We start from the raw sequence: 19,922 nt of genomic DNA, 5'->3' as shown, positions 1-19,922 counted from the left end.
AATATGAATAGTTGACATAAAGAACACATTTCTTTATAAATAGCAGATGGATACAACCTTAGGGGGAAAAAATGGTGAATTTGAAATCCAGATTGAGCAAATTCTTTAAGAGAAAGACAAAGAAAAACAGAAAATATTACAAGAAAAACAAAGAAAATGCTAATATCCCAATAGTGAGACTCAGAAAAGGAGGAATAAAAATGAAAATAAGGAAGTAGTTGACAAAATAATGGAGCTAGATTTCCTAGAGTCTTTTTAAAAAAATGAAATACATCAGAATAAAAGAACTTTTAGAATGAGAAAGAGGGAAAATAAGGGGGACAAATCACACATAGTCACCTTATAGTAAAATATGGGTTGATTAAAGACAAAACTCCGAAACCTTCTAGGGGAAAAGAGCATGTCATACAAAGGAACAAAAATCTGATTGATGCCAGATTCCCCAACAGCAACAATGGAGGCTGTTGCTTATGATGGTGATGGAGCATACCTCTTAATACTTGAAAAGGTATATTGAAAGAAATGATCTTAGAACCTAGTAATATATATCCAGCCAAACTGCATCCAAGTTTCAGGGCATGAAATAAACATTCTCAGTTGTACAAAGCCTCAGAACTTGAAAAAGGAGAGAGACAAATCAAGGAGTACCTGCAAGAAACATAGAATTAAGTGATCAAATATGTGATCAAATTTGGTTATTGTCTTTCCAAAAATACTCAGACCAAAGGAATAAGAAAAAAAAAATCACATTTATAATTACCCAGAATTAAAGTCTAGATCAGCATGGGCCAATAGAAAGATCATGTGAGCCCCTTATGTCATTTTAAACTAAAGTCATACTAAGAAATTAAAAACAGGTCCAATTCATTTTTAAAATATTTTTATTTAACCTAATATATCCAAAATAATTTCATTTCAACATATAATAAAAAAACTGTTAACAAGATCTTCTTAATTAGATTTTTACATTCTCTTTCACATAGTAACTCTTCCAAATCCAGTGTGTACTTCAGACTTAGACCACATCTCAATTTGGACTAGCCACATTTCAAGTGCTGATGAGGCAAGTGGCTGTTGTATTGGAAAGTCCTGTTCTAGATAACATGACTGTGGTGGTGGTGGCAATGAAAGGTGTCAAAAACAATGACAGTGTACTAAGCATTTGTCTTATTTGATGGAGGAAACAAATTTTATTTTTTAAAGACATTGCAAAAGTAGGACAAACTGAGTAATAAGCTAAGAGTCAAAATAGGGTGGTTCCCAGAGCACAAAGTTTAAGAACCCACTCACTCTCGGCTGCTGACTTTGAACTTGCATGAACCCAAGAGTGAATGCCTCCTTGAATTTTGGGCCTGGAATTATACTTGCCTCACACTAGTTTCAGCCTTGATTAAGACAGAGGAAACAGGTCCAAAAATATTAATAATTACAATAAATGTAAATGAACTAAATGCACCAATATACAGATTGACTGATTGAGTGGGAAAAAAAATCCAGATATATGCTGTCATAACATATGACATACACATATAATATAAGCACAAAAGGTTGAAAGCAAAAGCATGGAAAGGACATATTAGGCAAATACTGGCCACAAGATAGCTCAAGTGGCAATATTAATATCATATAAAATCAGGGTAACCATATATAATTTATTGTCTCACACTAGTTCCAGCTTACACCAGGAAAAAAAATAAACCAGGACTTTTTTAGCAAATCAGGATGTATCAGGTCAGTCATGCCATATAAAATAAATCAGAAAGTATTATTAAGGATGAGGAGGGCCTATAAAAATGATCAAAAGTTTAATTCCCAAGAATATATGAAGCAAAAATTGATAGAAATATAGGGAGAAATTTATCAAATCCACCTTCACAATGGGTGACTTCCATACAGCATTCTCAATTAATGATGGGTCAAGTAAACAAACAAAAAATTAAGCAGGAATCTAAAAGATTTGGACATCATCTAAAAAATATACAGAGCTATGCATCCAAACTTAAAGAACACATTTTTTCCAAGCATCCATGAAAATTTACAAAAATTGATCATATACTAGGCATAAAGAAACCCTGAACAAATTTCAGAGAATGGCTATCACACAAACCAGAGCTTCTGACCACATGTAATTGAGATAGAAACTAATATAAACAAAAATATTTCTATATTTGCAGGTGTGGGTATAAATTGATAGAATAACATTGGGGAAAAGTTTGGCAAGTCTTTGCAAAGTTTAAAATTTACCCATCTTATGATTCAACAATTTCACTCTTGAAAACAAACCTGAAGTTCCTGTACCTATAAAACAGGCAAAATATATAAGAATGTTTATAGCAAGACTGCTCTTAATAACAAAAACCTGAGGACAACCCAAATGCTCATCACAGAAAATAGGAGAATAGATTATAGTTGTGTTCATTTTCTCCTGCTACATAACAAATTACCACAAACTTAGTGCCTTAATACAACACCCATTTATTGTCTCAAAATTCTGTAGGCCAGAAATCTGGATACTCCATGACTGAGTTCTCTGCCCAGGGCCTCCCCAGGCTGGACCAAGGTGTTGGACAGGGCAGCCCTCTCATTCCAAAGCAGAATTCAGTCCCCACTTTCTTGCTGGCTGTCAGCCCTGCCATCCTTAGCTTTTAGAGGCCACCTGACATGGGCCCACTCCACAATGTGACAGTTTTCTTCTGCAAGGCTGACAGGAATGTCACTGCAGTTTTGAATCTCTGACTAAACTCAAATTTAAGGAACTCATGTGATGAGGTCAAACTCCCTTTCTTAAGGTCCACTGATTTGGGACCTGAATTACCTCTGCAAAATCCAATCACAGCAGCACCTAGATTACTGTTTGATTAAATAAGGCGTATGTACACCAGGGCCTGGGCACCATCTTAGAATTCTTCCGCAGTTGCCCCTTCTCACAATGAATATTGAAGAGCAGTCAAATGGAATGAATCATAGCCAGCAGCAGCAATTGGGATAAACCCTAGCAAGTTAAAATTATATGAAAAAGTAAAGTCCCGAAAAACTCTAAGATCAACTTAAACTTTTAAAGTACTTTTAAGGGATACATACAGCCGTAACAAAACAATGTAAACAAGAAAGCTTGGATCCTGGATGCCCAGGACTGGGGAGGCAGGGGGATGAGATGGTGAAAGTTAGATGTAGGTTATTGTTAGGGGCCTGGGTTAGGGGATGGGGTAAATGGGTTCATGGATGTTATCGTATTTTTTAAAATAACTGATTTGAAGCAGGACAAATAAAGACCAATGATGAAATCATGTCATGAACTAAGCATTATGATTATTCCTCTTCTGTGCACTTGAGATCTAATGAAAAATGAAGAAGAAAAGAAGAATACCTGTTAAACGAAGGAACATATGGAATTGAAAAATGGGTCCCCTCTAGGACAGGGAAAGCAGTTGAGTTCCACACAGCACCAAAGAAGTGGAGTCTTATTTCCTCAAGGCAAACTCATCAACCCAGAAACGTCCAAAATGTAAGTAAAGACTACCATTTGTTCTTAGAAAAGCCTAGTCTGAAAGTGTTTGGGAAGATCACACACAATTTTCACCCACTCAGACCTCTCTTACCCCTGTTTTCTGTCTCCTGCACCTCCCCAGAGCTGCTGGCTCCTTTGCACCACCATTTAAACACACTCAAGGCGCTCCTAATTGGGGGAGAAAAACCCAAGAGTGAAGCAGGCCCTGTCTTCTCCCCACGTCCTCTCCAGCAGCAACATTATCTCCTCCCACACTTTCCCAGGGAAACTTGCTGAAAACGAGTCTGCCACGCTCCGTCTCCCTCTCAGGCCTCCACTCTCAGCCACCTGGCTTTCGCCCTCCCCGCTGCACAAAACCAGCGGTCCATCAAGTCGCCCACGACTGGTTGATTCTCCTGACATTTTGACACCGCTGATTCGGTCAGCCACTTCCTCTGCGAGCCTATTTCCTTTGGCAGCTGTGATGGCCTCTCATTTTTCTGTTTTCTCTCTGCCTCATTGGCAGGCTTGTCTTCCTCCCCTGTTGCACAGCAGTTGAGGCTGCTTCTAACTCTGTCCTCACTTCCCCAGGCCCTGCTCCCCAGTCTCTCAGCAGTAGCTTGCCTGCACTCTGACATGCACAGGGTCAGTTGCCATTTGCACACTGCTAGTCCCCAAAGCCTTTCTTGCAAGCCTAAATATTCTTCAGTGAGAGCTTAGAACCAACCACTGCCTGGGAACTTCTTCATTGCCCTGTGCCTCCAACTCTCGGCACCTTGAATTGAGCTCATTTCTTCCACCACCATCCCCCCCAACATCTGCTCCATTCTTAATGTATACTGTGTTAGTCAGAGTGCTCCAGAGAAACAGAACCAATGGGATAAACATGGATATATATATAGAGAGAGATTTATTTTAAGGAACTAGTTCTCATGATTGCAGAGGCCAGCAAGCTGGAGATCTGGGAAATAGCTGATGTTGCAGCTTGAGTCCGAAGGAGGCTGGAGGCTGAATTTCTTCCTCCTCAGGGGACTTCAGTCTTAAGGCCTTTGAATGACTAGATGAGGCCCAGTTTCATGATGGACCTCAAAGTCTACTGATTAAAAAATGAATCACCTCTGAAAAATACCTTCATGGTAATATCTAGACTGGTGTTTAACCAAAAAATGGATACCATGGCCCAGCCAAGTAGACACATGAAATTAACTATCACAAATACCATCCTAGAAAACAGTGCCTCTCATGGTGTGTGTGGGGGTCACGGGGAAGACTATGCAGCACAGAGAACACAAGTAGTGACTCTGTGGCATCTTACTACACTGATGGACAGTGACTGCAATGGGGTATGGGGGGGGCTTGATAATACGGGTGAATGTAGTAACCACAATGTTTTTCATGTGAAACCTTCATAAGAGTGTGTATTAATGATATCTTAATAAAAAAAAATTTTTTTAAAGAAAGAAAACAGTGCCTCCATCTAACAGCTGCTTAATCTAGGATCTTGGGAGCTTGTCTGTACTCATTATGTAACCCTAACTCCACATAATCAATCTAGCACCACATCCTATTGATTCATACTCTGAAGTATTTCTAACCCATCCTCACACTCTGATGTCTTGATCCAGGGCTCCGTCACCTCTGGGCTACCACAAGATCCTCTGCACTGTATTCTGCATTCCTGTTCTCACCTTTGTCAAATCTTCCCTTGACAGCCAACAGAGAATGTGCTAATCTGTACAGTGGGTCATGCTAACTTTCTGCTCGGGACACACCACAAACACCACATCTGCCACACAGTCTGAGACAGGCGTGATCCTCTGTTAACTCAGATGCTGGGACTGTTTTTATTGGTGTGTGATTTTTCAGAACAGAGAAGAACTGGTGGTATAATTCTGAGCAAAACAAGAACAGTCCTCTCTCAATTTACACAGCAGATTTTGTTTCTGGAAAATTCAATTATATAAAAACCATATTGTTTAAGTCAACATGGGCTGCTCTACCACAATACCACAGACCAGGTGGCTTAAACAACAGATATTTATTTCTCCCAGTTCTGGAGGCTGGAAATCCAAGACAAGGTGCCAGCCAATTTGATTCCAGGTGAGAGTTCTCTTCTTGTAAGTGTGCTGATCCCACTCTGAGGGCTTCACACATTCATGTTGGAATTTCTTACAGCTTCCCCTCTAGGGGTCCCTGGATAAGACAGGGGGAACCTTTGAGGACTGCCATACCCAATGCCACTACTGCTCCCCAACAACCCACCAGGCCCTGGGATTGAGTCCAGGCACCTTGGTTGGTCTTTACTAGCCTTTATGAGCTACCTGCCCTTTTGAGCTACTGCCCTAGAAAAGTAAGGTCTCCTAGGAATCCATCAGCTGCCCACACACACAGTCCTCCTAGCAGATGGCCATTTAAGATTGGGAGATTCAAGTACATGAGAAAACAGAGACTTAGGGACTGTTTTTTAAATAACTCTACATTTCCATAGTAACTCACAAGATGAGAGGCAATAATGTATATGCAAAATTAATGCATTGCTACAGTATAAAGTCTCAAGAGAAATTAGGAATCACTTGGTCCAGCAGCATGTTTTAGGTGAGAAAGCTGTTTCAAATCCCTTCACTTCTTTTTTTCTTTCATTTCAAGCCCTGGCAGCACCCACTTCTCCAACAAGCTTGGGGATGGTCTGGGCTCCCAAGGACTTCAGTGGCCCCAGGGCCCTAGTACCTTTCAATAAGGAGTCTAGTAGGGTGAGAGTAGGGGCACAGCCAAGCCCTAGCAGGTGGTGCTGGCCTAAGCATATGGTTAAAGAGGAAGGAAATGAATAATTCTGAGAACCCGAGGTGGGGAAAGAGGGTCATGTGCATATGGCTTGGTCCCGAGTTGAGGTTGGGTGTGACAGAGCCTCTGTCTGTCAAACAGGGCCAGAAGATGCCATGGCTGCAACACCCTGAACTATTAGTAGAGACGTCTTGCAGATGAGCTGGAAGAAGCAGCCCCATTTCCTCCCACCTGCCTGGGCTAAGGAAGGCAGCTTCAGAAAGAGAGGCTAAATATGGCCAAACCACTGTTTGGGGTTTCTCTGTCACAGACTCGGGGGGAACTAGCCTCCACTGTCCTTACACATGTACATATGAGGAAGAGCTCATGGCTTTCCCATGGCACAGACATCTCCAGCCTCAGCCAGGACCCACAGGAGCTGAGCATTTGGCCTCAGAAGTAAACCTGACCAATGGCATGTCCATGCCACAGTTGAGACCAGATCCTGTTCTCCAGACCCCTAATTTGGTGTTCTTTCCACTGGCCCCAGGAAAATAAGAAAGGTGTAGGGGTATGGGTTTTATGAAGGGAAAGTTCAAACTGTACCAGCACTCACTCCAGCCCAGACAGACGCCTTCCCTGGCTCACCTCCCATCATGAAATCTTTGATGGAGAAGAGTATTCTACATCCAGAATGTTCTTTCTCCACAAACCTCCTTCATGATCCTTCCTACTCATCTCATCCTTAGCAGATGACTTGGCCACATACTTTCTGCAAAAAAAGCAAAAGCTGTCAGACACTCTTACCTTCTACCTCAAATCTACCATGCAAAGCTGGAAAGTCTACTCTTTCTGCCCTCCTTTCTCCTATTACAAAGGACAAGGCCCCTGTTCCTACCTGAGACCAACCCCTCTAGTGTTCTTGGATCCCCCTCCCATCTCAACGACTTCATTCTTGTCTTTATCTCCTCTCTTCCCCATTATCACTTTATCAGTCTTTACTGGATAGTTCTCATAGTCTATGAATATGCATGAGAATCTCCCATTTTAAAAATATCCACCCCTTAAAACAACAATGAGGTACCCTACACACCTATTAGAATGGCTAAAATTCAAAACACTGGCATCACCAAATACTGGTGAGGATGTGGAGCAGTTTGAATTCTCATTCATCATGGCTGGCAATGCAAAATGGTGCAGTCACTTTGGAAAACAGTCTGGCAGTTTCTTACAAAACTAAATAAAAATAGGATACAGCAATTGCATCCCTTGGTATTTACCCAAATGAGTTGAAAACTTGTTCACACAGACTCCTGCACACAAATGTTTATAACATCTTTATTCATAACTGCCCAAAACTTGGAAAGAACCAAGATGTCCTTCAATAGGTGAATGGATGAACAAACCCTGGTACATCCACACAATGGAGTATTATTCTGCATTGAAAAGGAACTAGTAAGCCACAAAAAGAAATATGGAACCCTTAAAATGAATATTGCTAAGTGAAAGAAGCTAATCTAAGAAGGCTATATACTGTACCATTGCAACTATATGTCATGCTGGAAAAAGCAAATCTATGAAGGCAGCAAGAAGATCAGTGGTTGCCAGAGGTTAGGGGAGGGAGAGATGAATAGGTGGAAAATGAATAATTTTTAGGGCAGTGAAACTACTCTGTATGACAATGCAAACGTGGATATATGTCATTATACATCTGTCAAAACTCATACCAATGTACATGACATGTAAAACCTCCTGTAAACTATGGACTGTGGGTGATAATAATGTATTAATATTAGCTCATCAATTGTAACTGATGCATCTCACTAATGCAAGATGTTAATAAAACTGGGGGAGAAGTAATATGGGAACTCTATACTTTCCACTCAATTTTTCTATAAATCTAAAACTGTTCTTAAGAAGTTGTCTATTAATTAAGTAATGACTCTATAGCATCTTACACTGATAGTGACTGCAATGGGGTGGGCGGGGATGAGAGCTTGATAACATGGGTGAATGTTAAAATCACAATGTTGTTCATGTGAAAGATTGTATATCCATAATACTTTAATTTTTTAAATGTCTTTTAATTAAAAAAATAAAAATAAAATTATTCATTCTTGTGGCTCCCACCCCATTTCTTTGCTCATTTTCACAACAAAACTTCTTCCAAGTTGCTTCTTCCTCTCCTTTCTCACCTCTCATTTTTGTTCCCATACCTCTGTTTCCTTATGAGTTTCCTCTGGCTGCTCTAAGAAATTAACACAATCTTAATGGCTTAAAACTCAGATGTATTATCTTAGTTTTGGATGTCAGAAGTCCTAAAATCAATGTGATGTCAGGGCTGAGTTCCTTCTGGAGACTGAGGGAAAGTCCATTTTCTCACCCCTTCTAACTTCTGAAGGCCACCCGTACTCACTGGCTCATGATGTGTCCTCCGTCTTCAAGGACAGCAGGGTAGCATTGTCCGATGTCTGGCCTTTCCTTTTGTCCTTATACTTTCTTTCTCTAATTCTTACCTTCCTGCCTCTTAAATGAACCCCGTGATTACCTTGAGCCCCATATAATCCACACTAATCTGCTCATCTCAAGATCCTTAATCATATCTACAGAGTCTCTTTTAGCCATCTAAGGTAAAATAATTGCAGATTCTGGGGATCAGGACATAGATGTCCTTGGGGGCCATTATTTAGCCTGCCCCACTCTAACTGGGCTCCACTGAGACAGTTCTATCAAGAGGTTACTGGCAGCCTCTGAATTGCCAAGCCCATTGTCACTCCCTCATTTTTTGCTTAACCCCTTGGCCACATTCAACAAAGTTGATCAAGAAATTCTCTTCTCTCAGCTTCCATGATGTCCAATCTCTTGGTTTTCTCCCATCTACATTGACCATGCATGGCAGTTTCCTTGCCTCACTTCTCTCTTGGACGTCTAAACATTGGCAAGACCCAGGACCCAGTCCTCAGCCCTCTTTTCCATCCTTTCTGTAGGTGACTCAATACAATTGAGGACTTAACATTTCAGTTCTATGTGGCTGTTGTGCAAATGTGTAATTCTAGCACATACCTTTCTAGAGGCCCCAAATTGTGTATCTCACTGCTTCTTTGCATGTCTTCAATACATTTTTACTTTTAAACAATCACCAACTTACAGAAAGGTTGAACTACAGTACAAAGAACTTTTTTCTGAACCACTTCCTGGTGTCCCTTCACCCCCAAATACTTTCATTTTTACTTCCTAGGAGCAAGGACACTCTCCTACATAACTACATCACAATCATCATAATCAGGAAATTAACTTCGATACATTATTGCCATCTCATCCTCTGACCCCTTTCCAGTGTCACCAACCATGTCCTCGGTGGAAAAGGATCCAGTTCAGAGTCACAGACTGCATTTAGTTGTCATGTCTCTTTAGTTTCCCTTAGTCTTGAACAGTTCCTCAGACTGACTTTCATAATCTTGACTTTCATGACTTTTGGAGACCACAGGCCAGTTATTTTCTAGACTGACCCTCTTTTTGGTTATGCACCTTTGGCAGGAGTGCCACAGATGTGGTACATCTGTATTCTTTTTAGTGTTCCCTAAATATTTGGTAGAATGCACCTGTGAAATCACCTGGGACTGGTATTTTTGGAAGGTTATCAATTGTTGGTTCAATTTCTGTAATGAATATAGGACTATTCTGATTACCTGTTCTTCATTGTGTGACATTTGGTAGATTGTATCTTTCAAGAAATTGGTCCATTTCATCTAAGTTATCAGATTTATAAGCATACAGTTCCTTTGTAATATGTAATGTTCCTTTATTATCCTTTTAATGGCCATAGGATCTGTAGTAATGACCCCTCTTTCATTCCTAATAGTAGTAATCTGTGTCTTCTCTCCTTTTTTCCTGGTTAGCCTGACTAGAGGTTTACCAATTTTATTTATCTTTCCAAAGAACAAGGTTTCAATTATGTTGGTTTTCTGTATTTCTTGCCTCTGCTTGCTTTAGGTTCCTATTGCTCTTCTTTCTCTGGTTTCCTAAGGTAAAAACTTAGATCATTGATTTTATGTCTTTCTTCTTTTTTAACATTTGCTTTCAATGCTGTAAATTTCCCTCTAAGCACTATTGTCACTATTTCCTACAAATTTAGTAAGTTGTGTTCTTATTTTTATCTAGCTGAAATTTTTTTTAATTCCTCCTAAGACTTCTTCTTTGACCCACATGTTATTTAGAAGTGTGTTGTTTAATCTCTAGATATCTGGAGATTTTCTAGTTGTCTTCCATCACTGATTTCTAGTTTAGTTCCTTTGTGACCTGACAGCATACTTTGTATGATTTCTATTCTTTCAGATCTGTTAAGGTGTGTTTTATGGCCCAGAATGTTGTGTATTTTGGCAAACGTTCCATGTGAGCTAAAGAATAATGTATATACTGCTGCTATTTGATGAAGTATTTTATAAATGTCAATTTGGATCTCATTGATTGATGGTATTGGTCAACTCAACTACACCTTTACTGATTTTCTGACTGCTTGATTTGCCAACCACTGGTAAAGGGGTATTGAAGCTTCCAACTATAATCATGGATTTGTCTATTTCTCCTTGCAGTTCTATCAGTTTTTGCCTCACATATTTTGACACTTTGTTGTTAGGCATGTACACATTAAGGCATGTAGGTCTCTGACCTACATTATTATTTTCAATTTCTGAAGAACTTCTCTTAACATTTTTTATTTCTGAAGAACTTTTAACATTCCTTGTGAGGCAACTATCCTGGCAACAGTTCCTTCTTTTTTTGTTTGTTTGCTTGAGAAAGTATTTCTTTTTCCTTTACTTTTGAAGGATAATTTTGCTGGAAATAGAATTATAGGTTGCTGGGTTTCTCATTTCATCACCACTCTTGTCTTGCTTGCCTAGTTTCTGAAGAGAAATCAGATGTAATTCTTATCCTTGTTCCTCTGTAAATAAAATGCATCTTTCCTTTGGATTCTTTCAAGGTTTTCCCTTTGCCTTTGGTTTTCTGTAGTTCAAATATGAAGCCAAGGTGTGGATTTTTTGGTATTCTTAGTATTCTTGGAGCTTCTTGGGTCCATGGCTTGTTGTATCTCATTAATTTAAGGAAATTCTTGGTCATTATTTTCTCAAATATTTCTTCTGCTCCTTTCTTCTCCTTCTGATATTCCTATTATGCCTAGTAATCGTTCTTTGATATTCTGTTCTTTTTCTCTTTCTTTCTTTCTTTTTTCTCTTGGCATTTTAGTTTGGAAATTTTCTATTGACATCTTTACACTTACTGATTCTTTTCTTGGCTGTGTCCAGTCTACTGATGAGTCCATCTAAAGTATTCTTCATTTCTGTTACCCTGTTTTTTCTTTTTCTAGCATTTCCTTGTGTTTTTTCTTAGAATTTTCACCTCTATACTTACATTATTCATCCATTGTTTCTAATTGTCCACTTTTCCATTAGAATCTCAGAATTTATTTTCCCTCCTGACACCAACCAGTTCTAACACCAGCTGGGTGTCCTAGAACTCAATTCAATTCTGACAATAACGACCTGGAACTAGCATCAGACTTCATAGGCTTCAGGGTTCACACTGCCCTCACTTCCCATACCAGTCACAAGGACTGGGCCCCCAGGTTACCCACACTTCCCTCCAACTTGGCTACAAAGTCTGGGGTTCCTATGACTGCCCCTCAGGTTTAATAATTCACTAGAATAAATCACAAAACTCAAAAAAGTGCTTTAATTACTATTACTGGGTTTATTATAAGGCATACAACTCAGGAACAGCCAAATGGAACACATGCATGGGGCAAGGTACCGGGAGGTGGGGCACAGAACTTACATGCCCTCTCCAAGAGGGTCACCCTCCCAGTACCTTGATGTGTCTAACAACCCGGAAACTCTCCAAACTCCATCTTTTAGGCATTCCTATGGAGGTGTCATCATGCAGGCATGGTGGATGGTCAACTCAATCTTCAGCGCCTCTCCCTTCCCCAGAGGTTGAGGGGTGAGCTGAAAGTTCCAGGCTTTAGTGGTTACAAGGCTTGGCCTTTCTGGTGACCTGTCACCATCCTGAAGCTATCTAGGGGCCTACCTAGCATCACCTCATCAGAACAAAAGATGCTCCTATCACCCCTATCATTCAGGAATTACAAGGGATTTAAGAACTCTGTGTCAACAACTGAGGACACAGACCAAGTATCTTTCTATGATACAACAGAACCCTTACCATGTTAATCACAGCAACTTTAAATTCCTGGTCTGATAATTCCAAATTCTCTGCCACAGGCTAGTCATGTTCTCAAGCTTACTTTTTCTCTTCAGAAGGTGTTTTTCCTGTCTTTTAGCATGCCTTGTACTCTTTTGTTAAAAGTCAGACACCATGTATCAGATAACAGCGGCTGAGGTTGATCCTTTAGGGCCAGGCATTCTGTTCATCTGGCTGAGAGTCAGGCCGTGCTCTGTGTTCGCTATACCTGTCGGTGTCCGAGGCCTTAATTTCATCTCGGGTCCTCATTTCTATCTTCCCTGTTGTCTTGGGCTTTCCCGCAAAACTCCCTCTTAAACAAAGTTGTGATCCATTGCTACTATATAGGAGCTTTGCAGATATGGTGGTAAGGTATTGTGGAGAGGAAATATTCTATAATCTTATGATGAAATTTCAGTGTTTTTCTTTTTAATGGACCTGAGACTCTGGGCTGTGACCTTCAGAGGAGCTCCTTAGCCCCCCAACTCCTTATGGTTCTTCCACTTCTGCTAGATACAAAGGCTAGAGTAGGCTGAGCTGTCTCTCACTGCTCCTGAGCTAGGCCAGATTAGGCTCTGGAAAACTGATTCCCCTTGAAGGCAGGCTTTTGTTACAGCACACTCTGGTTTTATTTCGAAATGATTCTTTTCCCTTCCCCTGGTCAAACAGTGGGATGGCTTCTCTGGTTTCACGAGGAGAACCAGGTGAGGCACCTGGGGGTGATGCTCAAGAAAGTAAAAGGACCCTACCAAAACTAAGCCACTGGTTTTTAATTCTCAAGCTAGTCCACGCTCAGCCTCCAGCATTAGCGAAGTACAGCTCAAGTTTTCCCATGTCTTCAGAGCCTTCTACTCCCTGTACACTGATTATCTGCATTTGCCTGTCTCTCCAGTATTGGAGTCTGCAGTTCACCCTGTGACCTCAATTCACTGATGGATCTAAGAGTTATTAATTTTTAGTTGTGAGATGTGGAGTGACAATTTCTAAGCTTTTTACATCTTGGAGCAGACCTCATTTGTTTTAAGAATCTTTTTCCTGATTATACAAGTAAAGTACTTCCTTAGAAAATTTGGAAAGCAAAAAGAAGAAAATAAAAGTCATCTATAATCACCCAGTCTCATAGTTGACATTTTAACATAAATTTGACCCTTGAACACCTTGAACAAACATGGATGTTTTTCAATAAATATATTGGAAAATTTTTTGGAGATTTGTGACAATTTGAAAAAACATTTTATTTTCTCTATCTAACTTTATTGTAAACACAGCGTATAATACATATAAAATACAAAATATGCATAAATTGACTCTTTATGTGATTGGTAAGGCTTCCAGTAAACAGCAAGCTATTAGTAGTTAAGCTGTGGAGGCGTTAAAAGTTACACAATTTTCAACTCCAAGGGGGTCAGCACCCTGAAACTCCTTATTGTTCAAGTGTCCAGTGTATTTCTATTTTATTATTTACTTATTTTTATGTAAAAGGGTGCATGCCATACGTGGAGTTTTGTATTGGCTATTCCCTACGGTCAGAGACAATTTCTGCAGCTTTTCTAAAACTGCTGCTGAAAATTCTGTCAATGTTGAATGTCTTTTGTGAGGACAGGACTCCGCCATAAGTTCCCTGTAAGCCTAAGGGGATAATGGGAATTCTGCTCTTCTTGAAGACTGAGGATAATGTAAAGCAGACTGACATCATCTTGTGACCACTTCTGTGTCTATCATTAGGTGTTGATTTGATGGAGGAAAATGTTCCCTTTTTTTCTGCAAAAAGTTCAAACATCCTCCTTTCCCTCAGAAGCTAGAAAGCTCAAAGTGAGACTGAATACTCAGTTACACTAATCTAGGTGATTAGTGATTTTTTTTCCCCTTCTCCTTCAAAAGGATTTTAACATTTCCATGTTAGCAGCTTTAATGTTACAAATATACGTACATCATCCTGAAAGCTACCTCACATTGTATTTTTGGAAACGGACAGGACATAAATAACAGGTTAAAAAAATAATGAGGGAGAGCTCTTTCTTCTCTACCTACCCTAAACACGTTGATCAGAGGGCGACTGAAGAGGAGGGGAGTGGAGGAAAGGCCGACAGAGAAGGGGAGGAAACCAGTAATTCCAATACTTCCAAAGGCCTGCTTGGGCCTGGAACTATACCAAGCCTGCACAACACAATGGTAGCTATTTCTCTCCGTTTTATTGATTGGAGCTGTTTATAGAATTAGTAAGTGGGGGAGCCAGGAGAGGACCCATTCACTCTTTCATTCATTCAACACACTCATTAAGCGAAAATGACGTGCTAGGCGCTGTGCCAAGTGTCAGGCGCTCGCCTAGCCCCTGAGTAAACCAGCCAGCCAGACTCCCTCACCCCTGCCCCGAAGTAGCTGAAGGTGGGTGGGGGCAAAGGGCCGACCCGGGGACGTCAGGAAGTCGCAGGGTCTGGTGTCCCCGCCCCCGGCCCGCCCCGCCCCGGAGGAGGAACCCCGCGCGCCGAGCCTGTAGCTCGGTGGAGTCTGCGGGCCGCCACCGCCCCCAGGGCCCGCCGCGCGCGTCCTGTCGCGGCGCCCATCCCGGGAGCGGAGGGCGGGCGGCGAAGGCCGGCTCCAGGGACTGCGGCCGAGGCTGGCTTCCCAGCGGAGCGGCGACACGCGCCTGCCGAGGTACCGAAGGGCGGCAGGCGGGGCGGGGGAACGGGGCCGGGGAGGACCCGCGAGGGCGCGCGCCGCCTCCCGAAAGCCCCTGGCGGCCGCGCTCCCGGCCCACACTCCTCCCCCGCCGCCTGCCCAGCGCTCCGCGCCGCGCCCCCTCCCGGGTCGTTTGGGGGCGTCAGCTGACTGTGCCCTGTGGCCACCCCGCGGCCCAGCCCCTCGCGCCCCGCCAGGGATGCCGAGGATCCCCGGCTCTGCCGCCGCGGGACGTGAGCCATAGTGAAGTCCGAAGGTTAAATTCCTCAAGATCCGCTCTGCCTGGCGAAACTGGGCGAGCGGCCCGGGTCCGCCGTTCGGGGTGTTGCTCGGCGAGAGCGCTGGAACTCACCATCCTTTGTTCCCGGGCGGGAGAGGCCTGCGTCCTTCCAGATACTTCGCGTAGCTGGAGGGAGGACAGCGCAAGGACCGGAGCGGCCCCTCCAGGGTCGGCAGGGGAGCGGGCGCTGGCGTCGAGCCCCACCAAGTCAGCCGGTTCAGCCCGCCTGTGTGGCTAGCGAGGGCATTACTGAAAAGCTGTAGATATCCCTCCCCCTTTTTTCTTTTAGTATTTGTTTCATTTCCTTGCTTTTGTTTGGCAAATGGCTCAAATGTGCTTGAGGGTCAGCTCTGAGCTGGACGAGTTCCGGGAGTGGGGAGGCCGGCCCCGAGACTCCTGGACTACCCCGCCTCCGCCCCCCCTCCCGGCCCTGCTAATTGACTCCGGGGCTGAGAGCCACAGGCTGACACCAACCCCACATCCTGGCAGGGTGTCTGAGTACCTGCCCCTCCGCACCCACCTGCTGTTCAGGCTCCGGGGAGAAAAGGGGTGGAGCCGGGGACGTTACCAAAATCTGCTCTACAGTAATTGAGGTGTGAGCATCTTACCGTTGATAAGGTTTGACCTGTTTAAGGAAATGGCTTGAATTTTTAAGTGCTGTAGTTCACAAGTTGCTTTTCAATTTTCAACCATCAAAAATCTGCATGGCTCTTTTCTTCTTACCAGCATTTCTCTAAAGTTTCTCATGTATTTATTAAAAGTTAAAGAAGATCTGCTTGTAATCTGGTCTAAGAAAAGCAAAACAAAACAACGAAGAGAAAAACCATAGACCCAGAGGTACTGTCTTCAGTCCCTCCCACATGCATACACAGAGCTGTATTGGACTCATTTTTCTATTCCATAAACCTTTGAACTATTGAAGAGTCAATGGCATATATATCCTTTGACTATCAGTCATCATATTTTATCAAAACTGCAATGTCATTGAGTATAAAATGCACCTTTATTTTATGTCACTAAGAAAAAACACTGTCAGTTACACTGCTATGCCAGGGCAGGAGGCACTCTGGTTTCAGAGATGTTCAAATGTAAGATGTGCATTATATAATTTGTGAAATATAATTTGAGCTGGAGCAGAGCTTGGCTGTACTTTTCTCTGTGGACTTGTCAGTCCTGAGAATGGAACTCATCAAATTCAATTCAGGAAGAATAAAAGAAAAGTAGTTAGTTGGGAGAGCAAGTTGGCTGAAGTAAGAGCAATTAGAAGTAGAGAAAAGTGAAAATAATAGAGGGAAAAAAAGAGATGTAGGATGGGGAGTGATTCAGAGCCACTGAACATTTTCTCTGGAGCCAACAGGAAAATGAGTTAAGTTTCCCCACAAGCCAGGGTTTGCAAACTGGTATGTGGGGGGTTATGCTTACTGGTCTTGTTTTAATTCTGAGATTTGTAGGAATATATTTAAAATTTGAGTGTGCCCAAACAGCAGAAATTATACAGAAATCTTGAAAATGCTTTCTTAGAAAGAGGAGAGAAGAAAACTTGAGTCTCAGCATATTTCACTTTTTCCTTTTCTGACAAAAAAAGCACTGGGCTTTTCACTCTGGTCAGAGGCAAGTGAGTGGAGCAAAGTCAGCCTGGCTGAGGGGGGCGGAGAAAGCCAGCACAGGGTGACAGAGCCACCCAAAGGCTCTCCCCCAGAGGCAGGCACCCCACGCACAGGACACTTAACAGGCCCAGGTATCCTGTCAGACTGCATTCCTTTGACTGGGCTCCCCCATCCCAGCACCAATCCTTTGTTCTAGAGAAACTGCCAAGTCTTTGCAGAACAGACTGCAATTAGGGTCAGTTATAAAAAGGAGGTCAAGATTTCATGCCACTGTATCAGTAACAGGTGACAGCCATCCAAGACGAACAGAAAAAAAGGAAAGAAAGAACAGAGCTTACAGGGAGTTTTGCTAAAAAGAAATACTACTCTTGGGACAGAAGGAAATTCTCTGTAATAAATAGCCTTATAGCTTACCACAACTTGACCACAATATGAATTCAATAAAATAAACTCAATGATGAGAACATTTTTAAATCAAGATAAAAAAGGATATTGTGGATTTAAGGGAATAAATTGAAAACCATAGACACATAATTATAGGAGAAAGAAAAAAAAGAACAAAATAGATCCTGAACATTTTAATACACAAAAGGCATAATTCAAGCCCAGTGAATGCAGATGAAGAAGGGCCAAGATTAATTACAAAGAATCTGGTGTGGAAGACAAAGCACAGGAAGCATGAGGATAATTGAGATTCCTGATGTAGAAAAACCAACAAATAGGTCAGAAAATGCAAATAAAAACAGGGTGAAAGAAATTTTATTGAAATGAAGAAGAAATGGTCAAAAGAACACGCCATTTTCTAGGAAATTCTCCTTTGGAAATACTCAGCACCAAGCTATCTTCAATTATTTAAATTTAAAGAAAAAGAATTTAGGAACCCAAGAAGAAAACATAAGGTGAAAAACAAGTCAAGCTGGCCTCAGACTTCTCCGCTGTCAGGCTAGCTGCCGGAATGTGAGGGCACTGAGGGAAAAGTTCTATGAAATGAACTTTCCCAAGATGGTATTTCAGCCAGCTAAGATTCCATTCACATTGAAAGTCAATAGGCCTTCTCATATATGAAAGAACAAAGGGAATTCAGCACCACGAGCCCTTTTTTTTGGGGGAGGGGGACAAAAAACTGCTGGATGACAAAATCCTGCAAATAACATATCAAGAGAGAACTCAGAAAAAAGAACACAGGCATGGAGAACACATGATACAAAAGACTGTTGGTGTTTATTATTTAAATGTAGCGTTAGTGCAATACATCTTTGGAAGTTGTAGGTAGAATCAATGTGATTTTTGGTACATAAATCGAGGCACACGCACACCCAAGAACAATAAAGCAAAAAAAAAAAAAACTAAATGGGGAGGAAAATGGAAAAAAAATCAACCTTAAACTCCTCATCATTGAAAATATGGATCAATAAATATCGTTTAAAATTGAAAGGTGCTGTGAACATAAATACTCTAACTTTGTAATATCTCCCTATCCTTTTTCTTTAAACCTTAGGTGTTTTAGGCAGTTACCCTTTTTTATGGAGAAAAATTAATTTTGACAATTCCTTTAGCCTTTGCTTCAGTTTTTTTCCAAGTATATTCAATATAGTCAGAAAGACTGTGTGTGGATGTGTAGGTGTTTGTGCACAGAAAGATCTCCAGGATTATATTCGCCTTATGTTAATGATAGAATTATCTGGATGCTGGGTCTTACACTTGTATACTTTTTTTTTTTTTTTTTTTGAGAGGGCATCTCTCATATTTATTGATCAAATGGTTGTTAACAACAATAAAATTTAGTATAGGGGGGGTCAATGCTCAATGTACAATCATTAATCCATCTCAAGTCTAATTCTCGTCAGTCTCCAATCTTCTGAAGCATAACGAACAAGTTCTTACATGGTGAACGAATTCTTACATAGTGAATAAATTCTTACATGGTGAACAGTACAAGGGAATTCATCACAGAAACTTTCGGTTTTGATCACGCATTATGACCTATAAACAATCAGGTCAAAAATGAATATTCGTTTGATTTTTGTACTTGATTTATATGTTGATCCCACATTTCTCCCTTTATTACTATTATTATTTTTATTTTTAATAAAATGCTGAAGTGGTAGGTAGATGCAAGATAAAGGTAGAAAACATAGTTTAGTGCTGTAAGAGGGCAAATGTAGATGATCAGATGATCAGGTGTGTGCCTATGGACTAAGTATTAATCCAGGCTAGACAAGGGCAGCAAAACATCCACGGATGCAGAAGATTTCTCTCAAAGCAGGGGGGGTGAGGTTCTGAGCCTCACCTCTGTTGATCCCCAAATTCTCACCTGATGGCCCCCCTGCGACTGTGCCTGTCTTAGGTTGTTCCTCCCTTGAGGAATCTTACCCGTCTCTGGCTAACCAGTCATCTTCCGGGGCCATACAGGGAAATGTAAAGTTGGTAAGTGAGAGAGAAGCCATATTGTTTGAAAAGGTTAGCTTTTTACTTCTTTGCAGATTTATGCCCTGTGGCTTCTATGCCCAGCACTTGTCTCGAGGTATCTTTACCACCTGGAGGAATTATGATACTCGGTAAATTCGATATGAGGCACTAATTCTATTTAAGGGTTGTAATTAGGAAGAAAGAAGAAAAGCTACAGATGTAGCATATGGAAGGAAACATGGAAGGATTGATTATTTCTTTGACATATCTTCTTGTAGAGTACCTTAAGTATGTATAGGTTTTAAACTACTAACTAATTTGCACACACATATTAACATAATAGGAATACGGTGACATAAACAAAGCAAATCTATAATTACCATCCATCTCTAGTGAAGCCAAGAAAACCATTTAGGCACCCTAGGCATTTGTGAAAATTTGTCTATGATATGATGGATATTGT

The 19,922-nt window shown here is 41.4% G+C and overlaps 1 protein-coding gene and 1 long non-coding RNA gene across 4 annotated transcripts in view; one reads left to right on the top strand and one right to left on the bottom strand.

Annotated features, from left to right (window-relative positions):
• Window positions 1–450: 450 nt before the first annotated feature.
• LOC118971722 (uncharacterized) lies at window positions 451–19,414 on the bottom strand. The gene is made up of 3 exons (XR_012129155.1): window positions 15,516–19,414; window positions 6,896–7,019; window positions 451–3,335 (listed from the first exon to the last, which is right to left on the bottom strand). It is a non-coding gene; the product is annotated as an uncharacterized lncRNA (long non-coding RNA).
• The window catches only part of IFNAR2 (interferon alpha and beta receptor subunit 2), a 43,660-nt gene continuing 38,645 nt past the window's right edge, over window positions 14,908–19,922 (top strand). The window contains exon 1 of one of the 3 annotated variants that reach the window (XM_037014606.2): window positions 14,908–15,139. The gene's annotated coding sequence lies outside the window, so the exon portion shown is untranslated. The remainder of the gene's footprint in view (window positions 15,140–19,922) is intronic. The other 2 variants (XM_037014607.2, XM_037014604.2) reach the window with 2 other exon arrangements.

This window comes from Manis javanica, chromosome 3 (assembly GCF_040802235.1).
Source record: "Manis javanica isolate MJ-LG chromosome 3, MJ_LKY, whole genome shotgun sequence".
NCBI classification, from domain to species: domain Eukaryota; kingdom Metazoa; phylum Chordata; class Mammalia; order Pholidota; family Manidae; genus Manis; species Manis javanica.
Note: the sequence above shows the minus strand (reverse complement) of the source record. Positions and strands in the feature narration are given on the sequence as shown.